Below are 23,934 nucleotides of genomic sequence, written 5' to 3'. Positions count from 1 at the left end.
GTCTTAACCGTCGCTGGGGCTACTGGAGTCGTTCCCCAAGTCGTTAAGAACGCGTCTATGGAAGAATCCAAGAAAATGCAACCCGAACCCCCAGCACCTAAAAATTCGATGGGCTAACACACATAAAAAATTAGCAAAATCACCTGATTTCTGTTGCGCCGCTAATAAAATATTCCTAAACTCCTCTAAAGTTCCACCGTGGATATTGGAGTCCTTCCCAAGTTCGTTGATGATGCTACTATAGAATAATCTAAGAAAATTCAACCTGGACCCTTGGCACCTAAAAAATCTGTAGGCTAACACACATAAAAAAACTTGCAAAATCGCTTAATTCCTTTTGCATCGCTGATAAAATGATCATAAACCTCTCAAAAACACCGTTGGAGCTACTGGAGTCGTTCCCCAGGTCGTTATAGATGTTACTATGGAAAAATCTAAGAAAATTTGACCCGAACCCCCGATACCTAAAAAATTTGTGGGCTAACACACACAAAAATTGGAAAAACCGCCTAATTCCTGTCATGCCGCCAACGAAATGATAAACCACTCTAAAGCACCGCCGGGGATACTGGAGTCGTTCCCAAGTCGTTAAGGATGCTACTATGGAAGAATGTAAGAAAATTCAACCCGAAACCCCTGCACCTAAAACTTTGTAGGCTAACACATACGAAAAACTAGCAAAATTGCCTAATTCCTGTTGCGTCCCTAATAAAATGCTCCTAAACCTCTCTAAAGCACCACCAGAGCTACTAGAGTCATTCTACAAGTTATTACGGATGCTACTATGGAAGATTGCAAGAAATTTTGATCCGAAGCCCTGGCACCTAAAATATTTGTGGGCTAACACACACGAAAAACTAGAAACATTGCCTAATTCCTGTTGCACCGCCAATAAAATGCTCCTAAATCCCTCTAAAGCGCCGCTGGAGATACTAGAGTCATTTTCCAGGTCGTTAAGTATGCTACTATTTAGGATTCCAAGAAAATCCAACTCGGACCCCTGACACCTAAAAAATCTGTGGGCTAACACATACGAAAAACTGGAAAAATTATCTATTTCCTGTTATGCCACCAATAAATGCTCCTAAACCCCTCTAAAGCGCCGGTGGAGATACTGGAGTCTTTCCCCAGATCGGTAAGGACGTACTATTGAAGAATCCAAAAAATTCAACCTGGACCCTCGGCACATAAAAAATCTATGCGCTAACATACATAAAAATCTAGCAAAATTGCCTAATTCATGTTGTGTCGCCAATAAAATTCCCCTAAACCCCTCTAAAGAGGCGTCGGAGATACTGGAATCATTTCCCAGGTCGTTACTGACGCTACTATTAAAGAATCCAAGGAAATTTGACCGGGACCCCCGACACCTAAAAAATTAGTAGGTTAACAAATATGAAAAACAGGAAAAATCAACTAATTCCCGTTGCATCGCTAATAAAATGCTTCTAAAACCGTCTTAAGCGCCGTTGGGACTACTAGAGTCATTCCCCAGGTCGTTAAGGACGCTACTATGGAAGAATCTAAGAAAAATCGATCTGAACCCCGGGCACCTAAAAATTCTATGGGCTAACACACACGAAAAACTGGCAAAATCGCCTAATATTTGTTGCGCCACCAATAAAATGCTCCTAAATTCCTCTAAAGTTCCACTGAGAATATTAGAGTCGTTCCATAGGTCGTTGAGGATTCTACTATAGAAGAATCCAAGAAAATTCAACCCAGACCCCTAGCACCTAAAAACTCTATGGGCTAACACACATAAAAAAACTGGCAAAATCTCCTAATTCTTGTTGAGTCGCTAATAAAATGCTCATAACCCTCTCAAAAGCATCGCTGGGGCTACTGGAGTCATTCCACAGGTCGTTACGGATTCTACTATGGAAAAATCTAAGAAACGTCGACCCGAACCCCCGACACCTAAAAAATATGTGGGCTAACATACATGAAAAACTGGAAAAAATGCTTAATTCCTGTTATGCAGCCAATGAAATGCTCCTAAACCACTCTAAAGCACCGCCAGGGATATTGAAGTCATTCCCAGGTCGCTAAGGAAGCTACAATGGAAGAATCCAAGAAAATTCAACCCGTAACCCCATCACCTAAAAATTTTGTGGGCTGACACACATAAAAAAACTGGCAAAATCGCCTAATTTCTGTTGCGTCCCTAATAAAATGCTCCTAAACCCCTCTAAAGTGCCACCAGGGATACTGGAGTCATTCCCCAAGTCGTTACTGAAAATACTATGAAAGAATCCAAGAAAATTCAATCGGGACCCCTGGCACCTAAAAAATCAGTGAGCTAACACACATGAAAAATAGGCAAAATCGCCTAATTTCCATTGCGTCGCTAATAAAATGCTTCTAAAACCATCTTAAGCTCTGCCGGGGTTACTGGAGTCGTTACCCAGGTCATTAAGAATGCTACTATGGAAGAATCTACGAAAATTTGACCCGAACCCCCGGCACCTAAAAATTTCATGGGCTAACACACACGAAAAACTAGCAAAATCGCCTAATTTCTGTTGCGCCGCCAATAAAATGCTCCAAAACTCCTATAAGTTCCATCGGTGATATTTGTAACATCCCCTAAAAACGTTGTATACGATGTTTCAATTTTTGCCTAAACATGATACAGCCTCTGTATTTTGGTCATAACTTTTCATAGAAATATCCAAATTGAGTGATTCAAATTTCTGAGTAACCACAAGATCATTACCTACAACTTTTATGAAGACCATATTTTAAGATTCGGAGGTTAAGTAGGTCAAATAAATTAATCTTTGTAAGGTAGGATGCTGTTACGGAAATGAGTGTTTATAGAAGAAAAATCATATCTCACTGTAGGTTTATCCAAATTGGTTGATTCTTGAACGATATGAAACTAGACTTCCATATCTACAATTCTTATGAAGACACCAAATCCTAATAAGGAATTTATCTTATTCAAACGCAGCTCCCAAAAAGAGTATTCTGTCAAAGATAACTCATTTCACCTACCATAGAAAGATCTAGATACATTTGACATCACTCATGACATAAATTGTCCTCCATTTAACATCATCCATGACATCAATATATTCCACTAAATTTTCAGATTTTTATTTATAATTATTTTATTTATTGTTAGGTCATCTTTCCCACCTATAAATACCCACCTTATTTCCTCATTTTATTCATCAAGCTTTCTCAAGCAAATCTTCTCTCTATACACATTCTCAAATATAGTTTTAGTTCTTAGTAGTGAAGAAATACTATTCCGGTGATTCATATATTCTGGGTAGTACACAAAACGTTCCGGCAAGGAGAGAAGCTAGGACTCAAGAGTGTTCATTAAGTCTTCCGGTACCAACTAAAGCTTCGGTTTCCAGGTATGTAAGGTTTCAATGAGAGTATTCCTTCCACTCTCATGTCTAAATTATTTTGATTATATAATAAATTATGTTTATTTTCTTTAAACTTTACTCTAAGTTATGTGGGTGTTTATCCATGGGTTCTTCCACCCATGTAGTCCAAAAACTCTTTCAATTAAATATCTTGATTTCAAGTAATATTTTCTTATGTTAATTCTTAATTTTACTTAATAGTATGAATCATGGTTAAACTAATGATTATTGCTCTATTTTGATGCAACATAATTTCATATGTATGAATTGATGGTTTACAAGTAATTCTTTTATTTAAAGGTTCTTGAAATTCATGGTGGGTTGTTTAAAGCATGATTTTTAATTAATGGATTTCAAAGTATTTATGTATATTTATTTACATACATATTTGCAAGTTAAAGTGATTTGAACCCATCTAGTTTTACTATGTTTTTAACAAAGTTTGACTTGAAAGCTTTGACTCCAAATAAATATTTATGAAAGCAATATCCATGATCAAAAAGGGAGTCTTATGAAATGAAAGAATGATGAAATGATATGAATGATGGATTCTTTATGCAATAAGGACAATTCTTGCATATTTGAATTATCAAATGTTTTAATGAGCTATTCTACCGAATATGATGTTTGAATTCATAAGTTATATGCTATGAATATTTTGAAGTATTAAACTATTCCGTGGGATTGACTTAGCACCGAATGAGGCATTGAGGTGGGATTCGGTAAGGGAATCCTAGTAGCAACCCCTTGTCTCATTAACTATGTGCCAACATAGGAGCCCTTGTAGGCTTAGGCTAATGGATCCATAAATAGCCCTTAAAGTTAAAGTTAAAGAAATGAATGAAGTTGACGGAGTTCTACCTGGCAAGTAGTCTCCCCGGCCAACGTAGGGGGTTATGTTGGATTCCATGTAATAGCTCGCATGGTCTTAAATGTCGGTTATGGTTAATTTCCCACAAAATGAATGTTTTAAAGGATATCCATATGATTTATTATGCATGTATTACATTATGTTCCATATTACATAAATGTTATAATATTTTCTCAATGTTCATGCATCCTTACATACTTAGTACATTCAAAGTACTAACGCATACTCTTTTGCCTACATGATATCACCATGTAGGGATCGCTGCTCCTCCTCGTTCTCCTCCACGTGGCTAGTTGATATTCCATTGAAGACTACTTTTGGTGAGTTCCCATGTTCCGGGAACAATACTCCTTTGTCTTTCTAGCTTATGATATGTTAAGATATTTTATTATGGTATTTCTTCTATTATGATTGAGGGTGAGCTAGGAACTTGTCTTAGCCCCATTAAATCTAATAGTTAGAGGTATTGTTGGACATATGTAAGTTGAAGATTTATTATTATGATTTCCGCTTGTCTATTTATCATCATTACCTATGAAAGGCTAAAAGAATGCTAAGAGGCTTGTTTGAGGTACTTTCGGGTTCCTCATTCGCCATGTCACGTCTAGGCCCTAGGCTTGGGTCGTGACAAACTTGGTATCAGAGCCCGAGGTTTTGAATGATCCTTTGAAGTCCAACATGCCGCGTCGAATAGGTTCTTGTTCATGGTTGTGAAGCGCGCCACAATTATGAATAAGAGACTATGAGGCGTTTAGGAAAATTTTCACTTCTTTCAAATTCATGTCGTGCCTTAGAGTGTCCTAAGCTTTCCTTTAACTAACGACCCATTTTGTGTTCTCTAGATAATGACTCGTGGAAGACCACCTCGAAGAGCAAGGGTTGACGATGAGGACCAAACTCCTCCAATTCCTAATGCCCAACATCATGAGGACGGGGTAACCCATGCCGAGTTTCGCAGTGTTATTACTTTGTTAGCTCAAGTCGTAGCTAACCAAGGGAATCTAGGTGTTCCTTCTCCCCAAATGCAAAATCCAGCCTCTAGGATTCAGGATTTCCAAAGGATGAATCCACCCGAGTTCGATGGTTCTAAACTAGATGAGGACCCTATGGAGTTCATTAATGAGGTGTACCGGATTGTGGCTATCATGGGTGTGCCACCAAATGAGAAGGCCGAGCTAGTGGCCTATCAACTCAAAGGTGTGGCTCGAGTATGGTACGAACAATGGATTGTTGAGAGGGATGAAGAAATAGGGTCGATAGGATGGGAAGAGTTCAAAGGTGCCTTCCTAGACCGCTTTTTCCCATTAGAGCTAAGGGAGGCCAAAATCCAAGAGTTCATCAACCTCCGTCAAGGGAGTATGAGCGTGAGGGAGTATGCTCTCAAATTCACTAAGTTGTCAAAGTATGCTCCTTTTATGGTTTCCGACCCAAGAGCTAGGATGAGCAAGTTTATTTCCGGTGTCTCAAGCTTGGTGTCCAAGGAGTGCAAAACGGCCATGTTGATCAAGGAGATGGATATCTCTCGGTTAATGACTTACGCAGAACAAATTGAAGAAGAGAAGCTTAGAGAGAGATCAAGGGGGTTCAAAAAGGCTAGAGTGGATGGTGGAGGGTTTAACCCTCAAAGGTCCGATTATGGTAACAATGGCAAAGGTCAAGGTGGGCAACGATTTGTGGGACAAGGTTCCACCAATACTCCTCCTCCAAGGTTCAACAAGGACAAGAGTGGTAAACCAATGATTCCAAGAGAGAATGTTGCTACTCAAACTTTCCCTGCTTGCAAGAAGTGTGGAAGGACTCACAAAGGGGAATGCTTAGCTGGTTCCAATGCATGCTTTAAGTGTGGCAAGCTGGGCCACCATGCTAAGGATTGTAGAGATGGTGGTGGTAGGACTCAAGGCCAAATTGCTCATGGTCAACAAGTCCAAGGAGGTGTCCAACGCACCAACCGCTTTTACGCCTTGCATGGGAGACAAGAGGTTGAGGATGCACCCAATTTCATTACCGGTATGTTAAAGGTCTTTTCTTTTGATGTGTATGCACTATTAGATCCGGGTGCAAATTTATCTTTTGTTACTCCATTCCTTGCTAATAGATTTGATGTTTTACCTGAAATGTTATTAGAGCCCTATTTGGTGTCTACCCCCGTTGGTGAGTCAGTTATTGCTAGAAAGGTCTATAGGGATTGCCTTGTGTCTATCTTGCATAAAGTTATTCCTTGTGATCTCATTGAGCTAGATATGGTAGATTTCGATGTCATTCTTGGGATGGATTGGTTACATGCATCTTATGCTTCCATAGATTGTAGGAATCGTCGAGTCAAGTTCCAATTTCCAAATGAGCCTGTTATTGAATGGCAGGGTCGTGATTCGGTGGTTAAGGGTCAGTTTATTTCTTATCTTAAGGCTCGCAAAATGATTTCTAAGGGATGTATTTACCATATTGTGAGGGTTAGGGATGTCGACTCCAAAAGTCCTTCTCTTGAGTCAGTTCCTATAGTCAATGAATTCCCCGATGTCTTTCCTGATGACCTTCCCGGTATCCCTCTCGAAAGGGAAGTTGATTTTGGTATTGATATCCTCCCCGATACCCAACCTATCTCTATTCCTCCTTACCGCATGGCCCCAGCAGAATTGAAAGAGCTGAAGGAACAATTAAAGGACTTGTTAGAGAAGGGGTTCATAAGACCAAGTATTTCGCCATGGGGTGCTCCCGTTCTATTTGTAAGAAAGAAGGATGGGTCACTTCGAATGTGCATAGACTATCGGCAATTAAATAAGATGACCATTAAGAACAAGTACCCACTCCCTAGAATAGATGACTTGTTTGATCAATTACAAGGGGCAAGTCACTTCTCCAAGATCGACCTTCGGTCCGGCTACCACCAACTACGGGTAAGGGAGTGTGACATTCCCAAAACAGCCTTCCGAACAAGGTATGGTCACTATGAGTTTGTGGTGATGAGTTTTGGGTTGACGAATGCACCAGCGGTGTTTATGGACTTGATGAATAGGGTGTTCAAACCTTACCTTGATACCTTTGTAGTAGTCTTCATTGATGATATTTTAATTTACTCTCGGGGTGAGGAAGAACATAAAAATCACTTGAGAGTTGTGCTTCAAACATTGAGGGATAAACAATTATTTGCAAAATTTAGTAAGTGTGAATTTTGGTTAAAGGAGGTAGCATTTCTTGGTCACGTAGTGTCCGGTGATGGAATCAAGGTTGATCCTAAGAAAATAGAGGCAGTCAAAAATTGGCCTAGACCATTATCTCCTTCAGACATTAGGAGCTTCTTAGGTCTAGCCGGGTACTATAGACGGTTCGTCAAAGGCTTTTCTTCCATCTCATCTCCTATGACAAAATTGACCCAAAAGAAATCCAAATTCATATGGACAGATGAGTGTGAGAAGAGTTTCCAGACCTTAAAAGATCGACTTACCTCTGCTCCTATTTTGACTCTCCCAGAAGGATTAGAAGGATCTGTAGTTTATTGTGATGCTTCAAAGATTGGTTTAGGTTGTGTCTTAATGCAAAAAGGCAAGGTAATAGCCTATGCTTCTAGGCAATTAAAGGTGCATGAGCGCAACTACCCTACCCATGACCTTGAATTAGCGGCTGTTGTTTTTGCTCTGAAGATTTGGAGGCATTACCTCTATGGGGTGCATGTGGATGTATATACTGATCATAAGAGTCTTCAATATGTGTTTACCCAAAAGGACCTTAATCTAAGGCAAAGAAGGTGGCTAGAACTCCTTAAGGACTATGACATGAGTGTGCACTATCATCCGGGTAAAGCCAATGTGGTTGCTGATGCACTTAGTAGAATATCTATGGGGAGTGTGGCCCATGTGGATGAAAGGAAGAGGGAGTTGGTGAAAGATGTTCACCGATTGGCTAGATTAGGGGTGAAGTTGGGTAGTACTAATGATGGGGGTATGGTTGTTCAAAATAGTTCTGAATCCTCTTTGGTGGTGGATGTTAAATCAAAGCAAGATCTTGACCCAAAGTGTATCGAGTTAAAGAAGTTGGTAAAGGAAAAGAAGATAGAAGTCTTTTCCCAAGGGGGAGATGGGGTTCTATACTACCAAGGTCGGATATGTGTTCCAGATGTTGATGGCCTAAGGAGTTTGATCTTGATGGAGGCTCATAATTCTAGATACTCCATTCATCCTGGTTCAACAAAAATGTACCGAGACTTAAAGGAGTTGTATTGGTGGGGTGGCATGAAGAAGGACATAGCAAGGTTTGTGTCCGAATGTACAAATTGTCAACAAGTGAAAGCCGAACATCAAAGACCGGGTGGCCTAGCCCAAGACATTGAAATCCCAACTTGGAAATGGGAAAATGTGAATATGGATTTTGTAGTGGGTTTGCCTCATACTCGGAAACGTCATGACTCGATTTGGGTAATTATTGATAGAATGACTAAGTCAGCTCACTTCTTACCGGTTAAAACTTCCTATAGTGCCGAAGACTATGCCAAGTTGTATATTCGGGAGTTGGTGAGGTTGCATGGTGTGCCATTATCCATTATTTCGGATCGTGGTACCCAATTCACTTCTCACTTCTGGAGATCATTTCAAAAAGGCCTCGGTACTAAGGTAAAGTTGAGCACAGCATTCCATCCTCAAACGGATGGGCAAGCCGAAAGGACGATTCAAACACTAGAGGATATGTTAAGGGCTTGTGTGTTGGAGTTTAAAGGGAATTGGGATGATCATCTACCTCTCATCGAGTTTGCCTATAATAATAGTTACCACTCAAGTATTGAGATGGCACCGTTTGAGGCTTTGTATGGGAGACGATGTAGATCACCGGTAGGTTGGTACGAAGTAGGTGAGATGACCTTGTTGGGCCCCGATTTGGTACTTGATGCTTTAGAGAAGGTGAAGATCATTAGAGAGAGGTTGAAGACGGCTCAAAGTCGTCAAAAGTCCTATTCTGACACTAGAAGAAGGGATCTTGAGTTTAATGTGGATGATTGGGTGTATCTGAAGGTTTCACCCATGAAAGGTGTGGTTCGATTTGGTAAGAAAGGGAAATTGAGCCCTAGATATGTAGGGCCTTATAGAATTGTGAGACGTGTTGGTAAGGTTGCATATGAGTTGGAATTACCATTGGAAATGGCCATGGTTCATCCGGTGTTTCACGTGTCTATGTTGAAAAAACATGTGGGTGATTCTAGTTCCATTATACCTATGGCAGTAGTGAATATTGAAGAAAACTTGACCTATGAAGAAGTTCCTGTGGAAATTTTGGATCGGCAAGTTAAGAGATTGAGGAATAAAGAAATTGCATCTGTTAAAGTCCTTTGGAGGAATCAACAAATAGAAAGTGCAACATGGGAAGCGGAAGCGGATATGATTAAGAGATACCCTCATCTTTTCCCCTCTACCCAAACCTAAGGTATTAAGTTGTCCTTGCTCAATTACTTGAAATTCTTACATCTCAACTTTTCTTGTCATATGCTTGCAAAATTATGAAATATATTTTAAACGATATTTTAAATTACACTGTTGCATTAATGATAGGTTGTTTGTTAACACTCTACTCTACTCAAACTAAGTCTTTTCTCATTCGAGGACGAATATTCCCAAGGGGGAGATAATGTAACATCCCCTAAAAACGTTGTATACGATGTTTCAATTTTTGCCTAAACATGATACAGCCTCTGTATTTTGGTCATAACTTTTCATAGAAATATCCAAATTGAGTGATTCAAATTTCTGAGTAACCACAAGATCATTACCTACAACTTTTATGAAGACCATATTTTAAGATTCGGAGGTTAAGTAGGTCAAATAAATTAATCTTTGTAAGGTAGGATGCTGTTACGGAAATGAGTGTTTATAGAAGAAAAATCATATCTCACTGTAGGTTTATCCAAATTGGTTGATTCTTGAACGATATGAAACTAGACTTCCATATCTACAATTCTTATGAAGACACCAAATCCTAATAAGGAATTTATCTTATTCAAACGCAGCTCCCAAAAAGAGTATTCTGTCAAAGATAACTCATTTCACATACCATAGAAAGATCTAGATACATTTGACATCACTCATGACATAAATTGTCCTCCATTTAACATCATCCATGACATCAATATATTCCACTAAATTTTCAGATTTTTATTTATAATTATTTTATTTATTGTTAGGTCATCTTTCCCACCTATAAATACCCACCTTATTTCCTCATTTTATTCATCAAGCTTTCTCAAGCAAATCTTCTCTCTATACACATTCTCAAATATAGTTTTAGTTCTTAGTAGTGAAGAAATACTATTCCGGTGATTCATATATTCTGGGTAGTACACAAAACGTTCCGGCAAGGAGAGAAGCTAGGACTCAAGAGTGTTCATTAAGTCTTCCGGTACCAACTAAAGCTTCGGTTTCCAGGTATGTAAGGTTTCAATGAGAGTATTCCTTCCACTCTCATGTCTAAATTATTTTGATTATATAATAAATTATGTTTATTTTCTTTAAACTTTACTCTAAGTTATGTGGGTGTTTATCCATGGGTTCTTCCACCCATGTAGTCCAAAAACTCTTTCAATTAAATATCTTGATTTCAAGTAATATTTTCTTATGTTAATTCTTAATTTTACTTAATAGTATGAATCATGGTTAAACTAATGATTATTGCTCTATTTTGATGCAACATAATTTCATATGTATGAATTGATGGTTTACAAGTAATTCTTTTATTTAAAGGTTCTTGAAATTCATGGTGGGTTGTTTAAAGCATGATTTTTAATTAATGGATTTCAAAGTATTTATGTATATTTATTTACATACATATTTGCAAGTTAAAGTGATTTGAACCCATCTAGTTTTACTATGTTTTTAACAAAGTTTGACTTGAAAGCTTTGACTCCAAATAAATATTTATGAAAGCAATATCCATGATCAAAAAGGGAGTCTTATGAAATGAAAGAATGATGAAATGATATGAATGATGGATTCTTTATGCAATAAGGACAATTCTTGCATATTTGAATTATCAAATGTTTTAATGAGCTATTCTACCGAATATGATGTTTGAATTCATAAGTTATATGCTATGAATATTTTGAAGTATTAAACTATTCCGTGGGATTGACTTAGCACCGAATGAGGCATTGAGGTGGGATTCGGTAAGGGAATCCTAGTAGCAACCCCTTGTCTCATTAACTATGTGCCAACATAGGAGCCCTTGTAGGCTTAGGCTAATGGATCCATAAATAGCCCTTAAAGTTAAAGTTAAAGAAATGAATGAAGTTGACGGAGTTCTACCTGGCAAGTAGTCTCCCCGGCCAACGTAGGGGGTTATGTTGGATTCCATGTAATAGCTCGCATGGTCTTAAATGTCGGTTATGGTTAATTTCCCACAAAATGAATGTTTTAAAGGATATCCATATGATTTATTATGCATGTATTACATTATGTTCCATATTACATAAATGTTATAATATTTTCTCAATGTTCATGCATCCTTACATACTTAGTACATTCAAAGTACTAACGCATACTCTTTTGCCTACATGATATCACCATGTAGGGATCGCTGCTCCTCCTCGTTCTCCTCCACGTGGCTAGTTGATATTCCATTGAAGACTACTTTTGGTGAGTTCCCATGTTCCGGGAACAATACTCCTTTGTCTTTCTAGCTTATGATATGTTAAGATATTTTATTATGGTATTTCTTCTATTATGATTGAGGGTGAGCTAGGAACTTGTCTTAGCCCCATTAAATCTAATAGTTAGAGGTATTGTTGGACATATGTAAGTTGAAGATTTATTATTATGATTTCCGCTTGTCTATTTATCATCATTACCTATGAAAGGCTAAAAGAATGCTAAGAGGCTTGTTTGAGGTACTTTCGGGTTCCTCATTCGCCATGTCACGTCTAGGCCCTAGGCTTGGGTCGTGACAAACTTGGTATCAGAGCCCGAGGTTTTGAATGATCCTTTGAAGTCCAACATGCCGCGTCGAATAGGTTCTTGTTCATGGTTGTGAAGCGCGCCACAATTATGAATAAGAGACTATGAGGCGTTTAGGAAAATTTTCACTTCTTTCAAATTCATGTCGTGCCTTAGAGTGTCCTAAGCTTTCCTTTAACTAACGACCCATTTTGTGTTCTCTAGATAATGACTCGTGGAAGACCACCTCGAAGAGCAAGGGTTGACGATGAGGACCAAACTCCTCCAATTCCTAATGCCCAACATCATGAGGACGGGGTAACCCATGCCGAGTTTCGCAGTGTTATTACTTTGTTAGCTCAAGTCGTAGCTAACCAAGGGAATCTAGGTGTTCCTTCTCCCCAAATGCAAAATCCAGCCTCTAGGATTCAGGATTTCCAAAGGATGAATCCACCCGAGTTCGATGGTTCTAAACTAGATGAGGACCCTATGGAGTTCATTAATGAGGTGTACCGGATTGTGGCTATCATGGGTGTGCCACCAAATGAGAAGGCCGAGCTAGTGGCCTATCAACTCAAAGGTGTGGCTCGAGTATGGTACGAACAATGGATTGTTGAGAGGGATGAAGAAATAGGGTCGATAGGATGGGAAGAGTTCAAAGGTGCCTTCCTAGACCGCTTTTTCCCATTAGAGCTAAGGGAGGCCAAAATCCAAGAGTTCATCAACCTCCGTCAAGGGAGTATGAGCGTGAGGGAGTATGCTCTCAAATTCACTAAGTTGTCAAAGTATGCTCCTTTTATGGTTTCCGACCCAAGAGCTAGGATGAGCAAGTTTATTTCCGGTGTCTCAAGCTTGGTGTCCAAGGAGTGCAAAACGGCCATGTTGATCAAGGAGATGGATATCTCTCGGTTAATGACTTACGCAGAACAAATTGAAGAAGAGAAGCTTAGAGAGAGATCAAGGGGGTTCAAAAAGGCTAGAGTGGATGGTGGAGGGTTTAACCCTCAAAGGTCCGATTATGGTAACAATGGCAAAGGTCAAGGTGGGCAACGATTTGTGGGACAAGGTTCCACCAATACTCCTCCTCCAAGGTTCAACAAGGACAAGAGTGGTAAACCAATGATTCCAAGAGAGAATGTTGCTACTCAAACTTTCCCTGCTTGCAAGAAGTGTGGAAGGACTCACAAAGGGGAATGCTTAGCTGGTTCCAATGCATGCTTTAAGTGTGGCAAGCTGGGCCACCATGCTAAGGATTGTAGAGATGGTGGTGGTAGGACTCAAGGCCAAATTGCTCATGGTCAACAAGTCCAAGGAGGTGTCCAACGCACCAACCGCTTTTACGCCTTGCATGGGAGATAAGAGGTTGAGGATGCACCCAATGTCATTACCGGTATGTTAAAGGTCTTTTCTTTTGATGTGTATGCACTATTAGATCCGGGTGCAAATTTATCTTTTGTTACTCCATTCCTTGCTAATAGATTTGATGTTTTACCTGAAATGTTATTAGAGCCCTATTTGGTGTCTACCCCCGTTGGTGAGTCAGTTATTGCTAGAAAGGTCTATAGGGATTGCCTTGTGTCTATCTTGCATAAAGTTATTCCTTGTGATCTCATTGAGCTAGATATGGTAGATTTCGATGTCATTCTTGGGATGGATTGGTTACATGCATCTTATGCTTCCATAGATTGTAGGAATCGTCGAGTCAAGTTCCAATTTCCAAATGAGCCTGTTATTGAATGGCAGGGTCGTGATTCGGTGGTTAAGGGTCAGTTTATTTCTTATCTTAAGGCTCGCAAAATGATTTCTAAGGGATGTATTTACCATATTGTGAGGGTTAGGGATGTCGACTCCAAAAGTCCTTCTCTTGAGTCAGTTCCTATAGTCAATGAATTCCCCGATGTCTTTCCTGATGACCTTCCCGGTATCCCTCTCGAAAGGGAAGTTGATTTTGGTATTGATATCCTCCCCGATACCCAACCTATCTCTATTCCTCCTTACCGCATGGCCCCAGCAGAATTGAAAGAGCTGAAGGAACAATTAAAGGACTTGTTAGAGAAGGGGTTCATAAGACCAAGTATTTCGCCATGGGGTGCTCCCGTTCTATTTGTAAGAAAGAAGGATGGGTCACTTCGAATGTGCATAGACTATCGGCAATTAAATAAGATGACCATTAAGAACAAGTACCCACTCCCTAGAATAGATGACTTGTTTGATCAATTACAAGGGGCAAGTCACTTCTCCAAGATCGACCTTCGGTCCGGCTACCACCAACTACGGGTAAGGGAGTGTGACATTCCCAAAACAGCCTTCCGAACAAGGTATGGTCACTATGAGTTTGTGGTGATGAGTTTTGGGTTGACGAATGCACCAGCGGTGTTTATGGACTTGATGAATAGGGTGTTCAAACCTTACCTTGATACCTTTGTAGTAGTCTTCATTGATGATATTTTAATTTACTCTCGGGGTGAGGAAGAACATAAAAATCACTTGAGAGTTGTGCTTCAAACATTGAGGGATAAACAATTATTTGCAAAATTTAGTAAGTGTGAATTTTGGTTAAAGGAGGTAGCATTTCTTGGTCACGTAGTGTCCGGTGATGGAATCAAGGTTGATCCTAAGAAAATAGAGGCAGTCAAAAATTGGCCTAGACCATTATCTCCTTCAGACATTAGGAGCTTCTTAGGTCTAGCCGGGTACTATAGACGGTTCGTCAAAGGCTTTTCTTCCATCTCATCTCCTATGACAAAATTGACCCAAAAGAAATCCAAATTCATATGGACAGATGAGTGTGAGAAGAGTTTCCAGACCTTAAAAGATCGACTTACCTCTGCTCCTATTTTGACTCTCCCAGAAGGATTAGAAGGATTTGTAGTTTATTGTGATGCTTCAAAGATTGGTTTAGGTTGTGTCTTAATGCAAAAAGGCAAGGTAATAGCCTATGCTTCTAGGCAATTAAAGGTGCATGAGCGCAACTACCCTACCCATGACCTTGAATTGGCGGCTGTTGTTTTTGCTCTGAAGATTTGGAGGCATTACCTCTATGGGGTGCATGTGGATGTATATACTGATCATAAGAGTCTTCAATATGTGTTTACCCAAAAGGACCTTAATCTAAGGCAAAGAAGGTGGCTAGAACTCCTTAAGGACTATGACATGAGTGTGCACTATCATCCGGGTAAAGCCAATGTGGTTGCTGATGCACTTAGTAGAATATCTATGGGGAGTGTGGCCCATGTGGATGAAAGGAAGAGGGAGTTGGTGAAAGATGTTCACCGATTGGCTAGATTAGGGGTGAAGTTGGGTAGTACTAATGATGGGGGTATGGTTGTTCAAAATAGTTCTGAATCCTCTTTGGTGGTGGATGTTAAATCAAAGCAAGATCTTGACCCAAAGTGTATCGAGTTAAAGAAGTTGGTAAAGGAAAAGAAGATAGAAGTCTTTTCCCAAGGGGGAGATGGGGTTCTATACTACCAAGGTCGGATATGTGTTCCAGATGTTGATGGCCTAAGGAGTTTGATCTTGATGGAGGCTCATAATTCTAGATACTCCATTCATCCTGGTTCAACAAAAATGTACCGAGACTTAAAGGAGTTGTATTGGTGGGGTGGCATGAAGAAGGACATAGCAAGGTTTGTGTCCGAATGTACAAATTGTCAACAAGTGAAAGCCGAACATCAAAGACCGGGTGGCCTAGCCCAAGACATTGAAATCCCAACTTGGAAATGGGAAAATGTGAATATGGATTTTGTAGTGGGTTTGCCTCATACTCGGAAACGTCATGACTCGATTTGGGTAATTATTGATAGAATGACTAAGTCAGCTCACTTCTTACCGGTTAAAACTTCCTATAGTGCCGAAGACTATGCCAAGTTGTATATTCGGGAGTTGGTGAGGTTGCATGGTGTGCCATTATCCATTATTTCGGATCGTGGTACCCAATTCACTTCTCACTTCTGGAGATCATTTCAAAAAGGCCTCGGTACTAAGGTAAAGTTGAGCACAGCATTCCATCCTCAAACGGATGGGCAAGCCGAAAGGACGATTCAAACACTAGAGGATATGTTAAGGGCTTGTGTGTTGGAGTTTAAAGGGAATTGGGATGATCATCTACCTCTCATCGAGTTTGCCTATAATAATAGTTACCACTCAAGTATTGAGATGGCACCGTTTGAGGCTTTGTATGGGAGACGATGTAGATCACCGGTAGGTTGGTACGAAGTAGGTGAGATGACCTTGTTGGGCCCCGATTTGGTACTTGATGCTTTAGAGAAGGTGAAGATCATTAGAGAGAGGTTGAAGACGGCTCAAAGTCGTCAAAAGTCCTATTCTGACACTAGAAGAAGGGATCTTGAGTTTAATGTGGATGATTGGGTGTATCTAAAGGTTTCACCCATGAAAGGTGTGGTTCGATTTGGTAAGAAAGGGAAATTGAGCCCTAGATATGTAGGGCCTTATAGAATTGTGAGACGTGTTGGTAAGGTTGCATATGAGTTGGAATTACCATTGGAAATGGCCATGGTTCATCCGGTGTTTCACGTGTCTATGTTGAAAAAACATGTGGGTGATTCTAGTTCCATTGTACCTATGGCAGTAGTGAATATTGAAGAAAACTTGACCTATGAAGAAGTTCCTGTGGAAATTTTGGATCGGCAAGTTAAGAGATTGAGGAATAAAGAAATTGCATCTGTTAAAGTCCTTTGGAGGAATCAACAAATAGAAAGTGCAACATGGGAAGCGGAAGCGGATATGATTAAGAGATACCCTCATCTTTTCCCCTCTACCCAAACCTAAGGTATTAAGTTGTCCTTGCTCAATTACTTGAAATTCTTACATCTCAACTTTTCTTGTCATATGCTTGCAAAATTATGAAATATATTTTAAACGATATTTTAAATTACACTGTTGCATTAATGATAGGTTGTTTGTTAACACTCTACTCTACTCAAACTAAGTCTTTTCTCATTCGAGGACGAATATTCCCAAGGGGGAGATAATGTAACATCCCCTAAAAACGTTGTATACGATGTTTCAATTTTTGCCTAAACATGATATAGCCTCTGTATTTTGGTCATAACTTTTCATAGAAATATCCAAATTGAGTGATTCAAATTTCTGAGTAACCACAAGATCATTACCTACAACTTTTATGAAGACCATATTTTAAGATTCGGAGGTTAAGTAGGTCAAATAAATTAATCTTTGTAAGGTAGAATGCTGTTACGGAAATGAGTGTTTATAGAAGAAAAATCATATCTCACTGTAGGTTTATCCAAATTGGTTGATTCTTGAACGATATGAAACTAGACTTCCATATCTACAATTCTTATGAAGACACCAAATCCTAATAAGGAATTTATCTTATTCAAACGCAGCTCCCAAAAAGAGTATTCTGTCAAAGATAACTCATTTCACCTACCATAGAAAGATCTAGATACATTTGACATCACTCATGACATAAATTGTCCTCCATTTAACATCATCCATGACATCAATATATTCCACTAAATTTTCAGATTTTTATTTATAATTATTTTATTTATTGTTAGGTCATCTTTCCCACCTATAAATACCCACCTTATTTCCTCATTTTATTCATCAAGCTTTCTCAAGCAAATCTTCTCTCTATACACATTCTCAAATATAGTTTTAGTTCTTAGTAGTGAAGAAATACTATTCCGGTGATTCATATATTCTGGGTAGTACACAAAACGTTCCGGCAAGGAGAGAAGCTAGGACTCAAGAGTGTTCATTAAGTCTTCCGGTACCAACTAAAGCTTCGGTTTCCAGGTATGTAAGGTTTCAATGAGAGTATTCCTTCCACTCTCATGTCTAAATTATTTTGATTATATAATAAATTATGTTTATTTTCTTTAAGCTTTACTCTAAGTTATGTGGGTGTTTATCCATGGGTTCTTCCACCCATGTAGTCCAAAAACTCTTTCAATTAAATATCTTGATTTCAAGTAATATTTTCTTATGTTAATTCTTAATTTTACTTAATAGTATGAATCATGGTTAAACTAATGATTATTGCTCTATTTTGATGCAACATAATTTCATATGTATGAATTGATGGTTTACAAGTAATTCTTTTATTTAAAGGTTCTTGAAATTCATGGTGGGTTGTTTAAAGCATGATTTTTAATTAATGGATTTCAAAGTATTTATGTATATTTATTTACATACATATTTGCAAGTTAAAGTGATTTGAACCCATCTAGTTTTACTATGTTTTTAACAAAGTTTGACTTGAAAGCTTTGACTCCAAATAAATATTTATGAAAGCAATATCCATGATCAAAAAGGGAGTCTTATGAAATGAAAGAATGATGAAATGATATGAATGATGGATTCTTTATGCAATAAGGACAATTCTTGCATATTTGAATTATCAAATGTTTTAATGAGCTATTCTACCGAATATGATGTTTGAATTCATAAGTTATATGCTATGAATATTTTGAAGTATTAAACTATTCCGTGGGATTGACTTAGCACCGAATGAGGCATTGAGGTGGGATTCGGTAAGGGAATCCTAGTAGCAACCCCTTGTCTCATTAACTATGTGCCAACATAGGAGCCCTTGTAGGCTTAGGCTAATGGATCCATAAATAGCCCTTAAAGTTAAAGTTAAAGAAATGAATGAAGTTGACGGAGTTCTACCTGGCAAGTAGTCTCCCCGGCCAACGTAGGGGGTTATGTTGGATTCCATGTAATAGCTCGCATGGTCTTAAATGTCGGTTATGGTTAATTTCCCACAAAATGAATGTTTTAAAGGATATCCATATGATTTATTATGCATGTATTACATTATGTTCCATATTACATAAATGTTATAATATTTTCTCAATGTTCATGCATCCTTACATACTTAGTACATTCAAAGTACTAACGCATACTCTTTTGCCTACATGATATCACCATGTAGGGATCGCTGCTCCTCCTCGTTCTCCTCCACGTGGCTAGTTGATATTCCATTGAAGACTACTTTTGGTGAGTTCCCATGTTCCGGGAACAATACTCCTTTGTCTTTCTAGCTTATGATATGTTAAGATATTTTATTATGGTATTTCTTCTATTATGATTGAGGGTGAGCTAGGAACTTGTCTTAGCCCCATTAAATCTAATAGTTAGAGGTATTGTTGGACATATGTAAGTTGAAGATTTATTATTATGATTTCCGCTTGTCTATTTATCATCATTACCTATGAAAGGCTAAAAGAATGCTAAGAGGCTTGTTTGAGGTACTTTCGGGTTCCTCATTCGCCATGTCACGTCTAGGCCCTAGGCTTGGGTCGTGACAAACTTGGTATCAGTCCCTAGGTCGTTAAGGATGCTACTATAGAATAATCCAAGAAAGGCACCTAAAAAAGTCTAAGGGCTAACATACATAAAACAACTGGCAAAATCTCTTAATTTCTGTTGCGTTGCTGATAAAATGCTCATAAACCTCTCAAAACTACTATCAGAGCTACTAGACTCGTTCCCCAGGTCGTTACGAATGCTACTATTGAGAAATCTAAGAAAAGTTGACCCAAACCCTGACACCTAAAAATATGTGGGCTAACACACATGCAAAACGGGAAAAAATGCCTAATTCTTGTTATACCGTGAATGAAATACTCCTAAACCACTCTAAAGCACCGCCGGGGATACTGGAGTCATTCCCAGGTCGTTAAGGATGCTACTGTTGAAGAATCCAAGAAGATTCAACCCGAAACCCCGACATCTAAAAATTTTGTAGGCTAACACACACGAAAAATTATCAAAATTGCCTAATTCATGTTGCGTCCCTAATAAAATACTCCTAAATCCTTCTAAAGTGCCGCCGGAGATATTGGAGTCGTTCCCCAGGTCATAACTGACATTACTATGAAAGAATCTAAGAAAATTCAATCGAAATCTCGTCAACTAAAAAATCAATGGGCTAACACACATAAAAAATAGGCAAAATTGCCTAATTCCCATTGCGTCGCTAATAAAATGCTTCTCAACGCGTCTTAAGCATCTTCGGGGATACTAGAGTCATTGCCCCAGTCATTAAAGATGCTAATATTAAAAAATCTAAGAAAATTTTACCCAGACCCCCGGCACCTAAAAATTTCATGGGCTAACACACATGAAAAACTTGCAAAATCGCTTAATTCCAGTTGTGCCGCCAATAAAATAATCCTAAACCCCTTTAAAGTGAAAAAGGGGATACTAGAGTCGTTTCCCAGGTCATTAAGGACGTTACTATTGAAGAATCTTAGAAAATTCAACCCGAACCCCTGGCACCTAAAAAATCTGTAGGTTAACACACAAAAAAAACTTGTAAAATTGCCTAATTCCTGTTGCGTCATTGATAAAATGCTCCTAAACCTTTCAAAAGCACCACCGGGGCTACTGGAGTCATTCCTCAGGTCATTACGGACGCTACTATGGAATAATCCAAGAAAATTCAACCGGGACCCCAGGCACCTAAAAAATCAGTAGGCTAACACACATGAAAAATAGGCAAAATTGCCTAATTCCTATTGCGTCCTTAGTAAAGTGCTCCTAAACCTCTCTAAAGCACCACTGGGTCTACTAGAGTCGTTTTCCAGGTCGTTACAGATGCTACTATAGAAGAATTCAAGAAAAAATGACCCAGACCCTCGGCACCTTAAAATCTGTGGGCTATAGACACAAAAAACTAGCAAAATCACTTAATTCTTGTTGCATCGCAAATAAAATGCTACTAAACCTCTCTAAAGCACCGACGGGGCTAATGGAGTCATTCCCCAGATCGTTACGGACGTTACTATGCAATAATCCAATAAAATTCAACACGAGCCTCAAGCACCTAAAAATGTGTGGGCTAACACACACGAAAAACTGGAAAAATTGCCTTATTTCTGTTATGCCGCTAATAAAATGCTCCTAAACACCACTAAAGCGCCTCCAAGGATACTGTAGTCATTCCCTAGGTTGTTAAGGATGCTACTATTGAAGAATTTAAGAAAATTCAACCCATACCCCCAGCACCTAAAAAATCTGTGGGCTAACACACAAAAAAAACTAGCAAAATTGCATAATTCTTGTTGCGTCACCAGTAAAATTCCCCTAAACCTTCTAAATTATCTCCGGGGATACTGGAGTCGTTCCCCAGATCGTTAAGAAAGCTACTATTAGAGAATCCAAGAAAATTCAATGTCGACCCCCGGCACCTAAAAAATCTGTGGTGTAACACACATAAAAACTAGCAAAATTGCATAATTCCTGTTGCGTCGCCAATAAAATTCCCCTAAACCCCTCCAAAGAGCCGTCGGGGATACTAGAGTCGTTCCCCAGGTCATTATTGATGCTATAGAATCCAAGAAAATTTGACCAGGACCCCCGGCACCTAAAAAATTAGTGGGCTAACACACATGAAAAACAGGAAAAATTGCCTAATTCATGTTGTGCCGCCAATAAAATGCACCTAAACCTCTCTAAAGCACCGTCGGGGATACTGGAGTCATTCCCCAAGTCGTTAAGGACGCTAAAAAGGAAGAATCCAAGAAAATTCAACCGGAACCCCCGGCACCTAAAAAATCTATGGGTAACATACACGAAAAAAGGCAAAATTGCCTAATTCGTATTGCGCCGCTAATAAAATGCTCCTAAACCTATCTAAACCACCGTCGGGCCTACTGGAGTCGTTCCCAAGGTCGTTACGGATGCTACTATGGAAGATTCTATTAAAATTCGACCCATACCCCCGGCACCTAAAATATCTGTGGACTAACACTAATGAAAAATTGGAAAATGGCCTAATTCCTGTTACGCCGCCAATAAAATGCTCTTAAACCATCTAAAGCGCCGCCGGGGCTACTGGAGTCTTTCCCAAGGTCGTTACGGATACTATTATGGAAGAATCCAAGAAAATTCATCCCGAGCCCTCGGCACCTAAAAATTATGTGGGCTAACACACAAAAAAAACTGGAAAATCGCTTAATTTCTATTGCGTCGCTAATAAAATGCTCCTAAGTTTCTCTAAAGCACCACTGGGATACTTGAGTCGTTCCCCAAGTCGTTACGAATGCTAATATTGAAGAATCCAAAAAAATTCAACCCAAAACACCGGCACCTCAAAATTTTATGGGCTAACACACACGAAAAACTGGCAAAATAGCCTAATTCCTGTTGCGCCACCAATAAAATGCTCCTAAACCTCTCTAAAGTACCACGAGGGCTACTGGAGTCTTTCCTCAGGTCGTTACAGATGCTACTATGGAAGAATCCAAGAAACTTTGACCCGCACCCCAGGCACCTAAAAAATCAATGGGGTAACACACACGAAAAGCTGGCAAAATCGCCTATTTCCTGTTACATCGCTAATAAAATGCTCCTAAACCTCTCTAAAGCACCGCCGGGGTTATTGGAGTGGTTCCCCAAGTCGTTAAGGATGCTACTATGGAAGAATATAAGAAATTTTGACTCAGACCCCGGCACCTAAAAAATTCTAGGCTAACACAAATGAAAAACTGAAAAAATTATCTAATTCTTGTTACGCCACCAATAAAATACTTCTAAACCCCTCTAAAGTGCCGCTGGATATACTGGAGTTGTTCCCCAGGTCGTTAAGGACGTTACTTTTGAAGAATCCAAGAAAATTCAACCCGAACCCCGGCACCTAAAAAATATATGGGCTAACACACACAAAGTACTAGCAAAATCGCCTAATTCATGTTGCGTCGCCAATAAAATTCCCCTAAGCTCCAATAAAGCACCGCTGGGGATACTGGAGTCGTTCCCTAGGTCGCTACTGACACTACTATAAAGGAATTAAAGAAAATTTGACCGGGACTCCCGGCACCTAAAAAATCAGTGAGCTAACACACATGGAAAATAGGCAAAATCGTCTAATTCTCATTGCATCGCTAATAAAATGCTCCTAAAAGCCTCTAAAGTGCCACCAGAGATACTGCAGTCATTTCCCAAGTCGTTGAGGATGCTACTATAGAAGAATCCAAGAAAATGCAACACGAAAACCCGGCACCTAAAAAATCTGTGGGCTAACATACATGAACAACTGGCAAAATTGCTTAATTCTTGTTGAGTCGCTAATAAAATACTCCTAAACTTCACTAAAACACCGTTGGGTCTACTGGAGTCGTTCTCCAGGTCGTTACTGACACTACTATGGAAGAATTTAAGAAAATTCGACCAGGTCCCCCGGCACCTAAAAAGTCTATGGGCTAACACGCACGAAAAACTGACAAAACCGCTTAATTCCCATTGCATCGCTAATAAAATGCTTCTAAACCCTTCTAAAGCGCCGTCAGGGATGCTGGAGTCGTTCCTCAGGTCGTTATGGATGCTACTATGGAACAAAACAATAAAATTCAACTCGGACCCCCGGCACCTTAAAAATCTGTGGGCTAACACAGACGATATACTGGCAAAACTGCCTAACACACATGAAAATTTGGCAAAATTGCCTAATTCCTATTGCGCAGCTAATAAAATGCTCCTAAACCCCTCTGAGCACTGTCGAGGATACTGGAGTCGTACCCCAGGTCGTTAAGGATGTTACTATAGAAGAATTGAAGAAAATTCAACCCAGACCCCCGACACCTAAAAAATCTGTAGACTAACACAAATGAAAAACTCGCAAAATCCCATAATTCCTGTTGTGTCGCTAACAAAATTCCCCTAAACCCCTCTAAAGTATAAATAGGGATACTAGAGTCGTTCCCCGGGTAGTTACGGATGCTAAAATGGAATAATCTTAGAAAATTTGATCTAGACCCCCGACATCTAAAAA

The sequence above is a fragment of the Solanum dulcamara genome, chromosome 1 (assembly GCF_947179165.1).
Source record: "Solanum dulcamara chromosome 1, daSolDulc1.2, whole genome shotgun sequence".
Taxonomy (NCBI): Eukaryota; Viridiplantae; Streptophyta; class Magnoliopsida; order Solanales; family Solanaceae; genus Solanum; species Solanum dulcamara.
Note: the sequence above shows the minus strand (reverse complement) of the source record.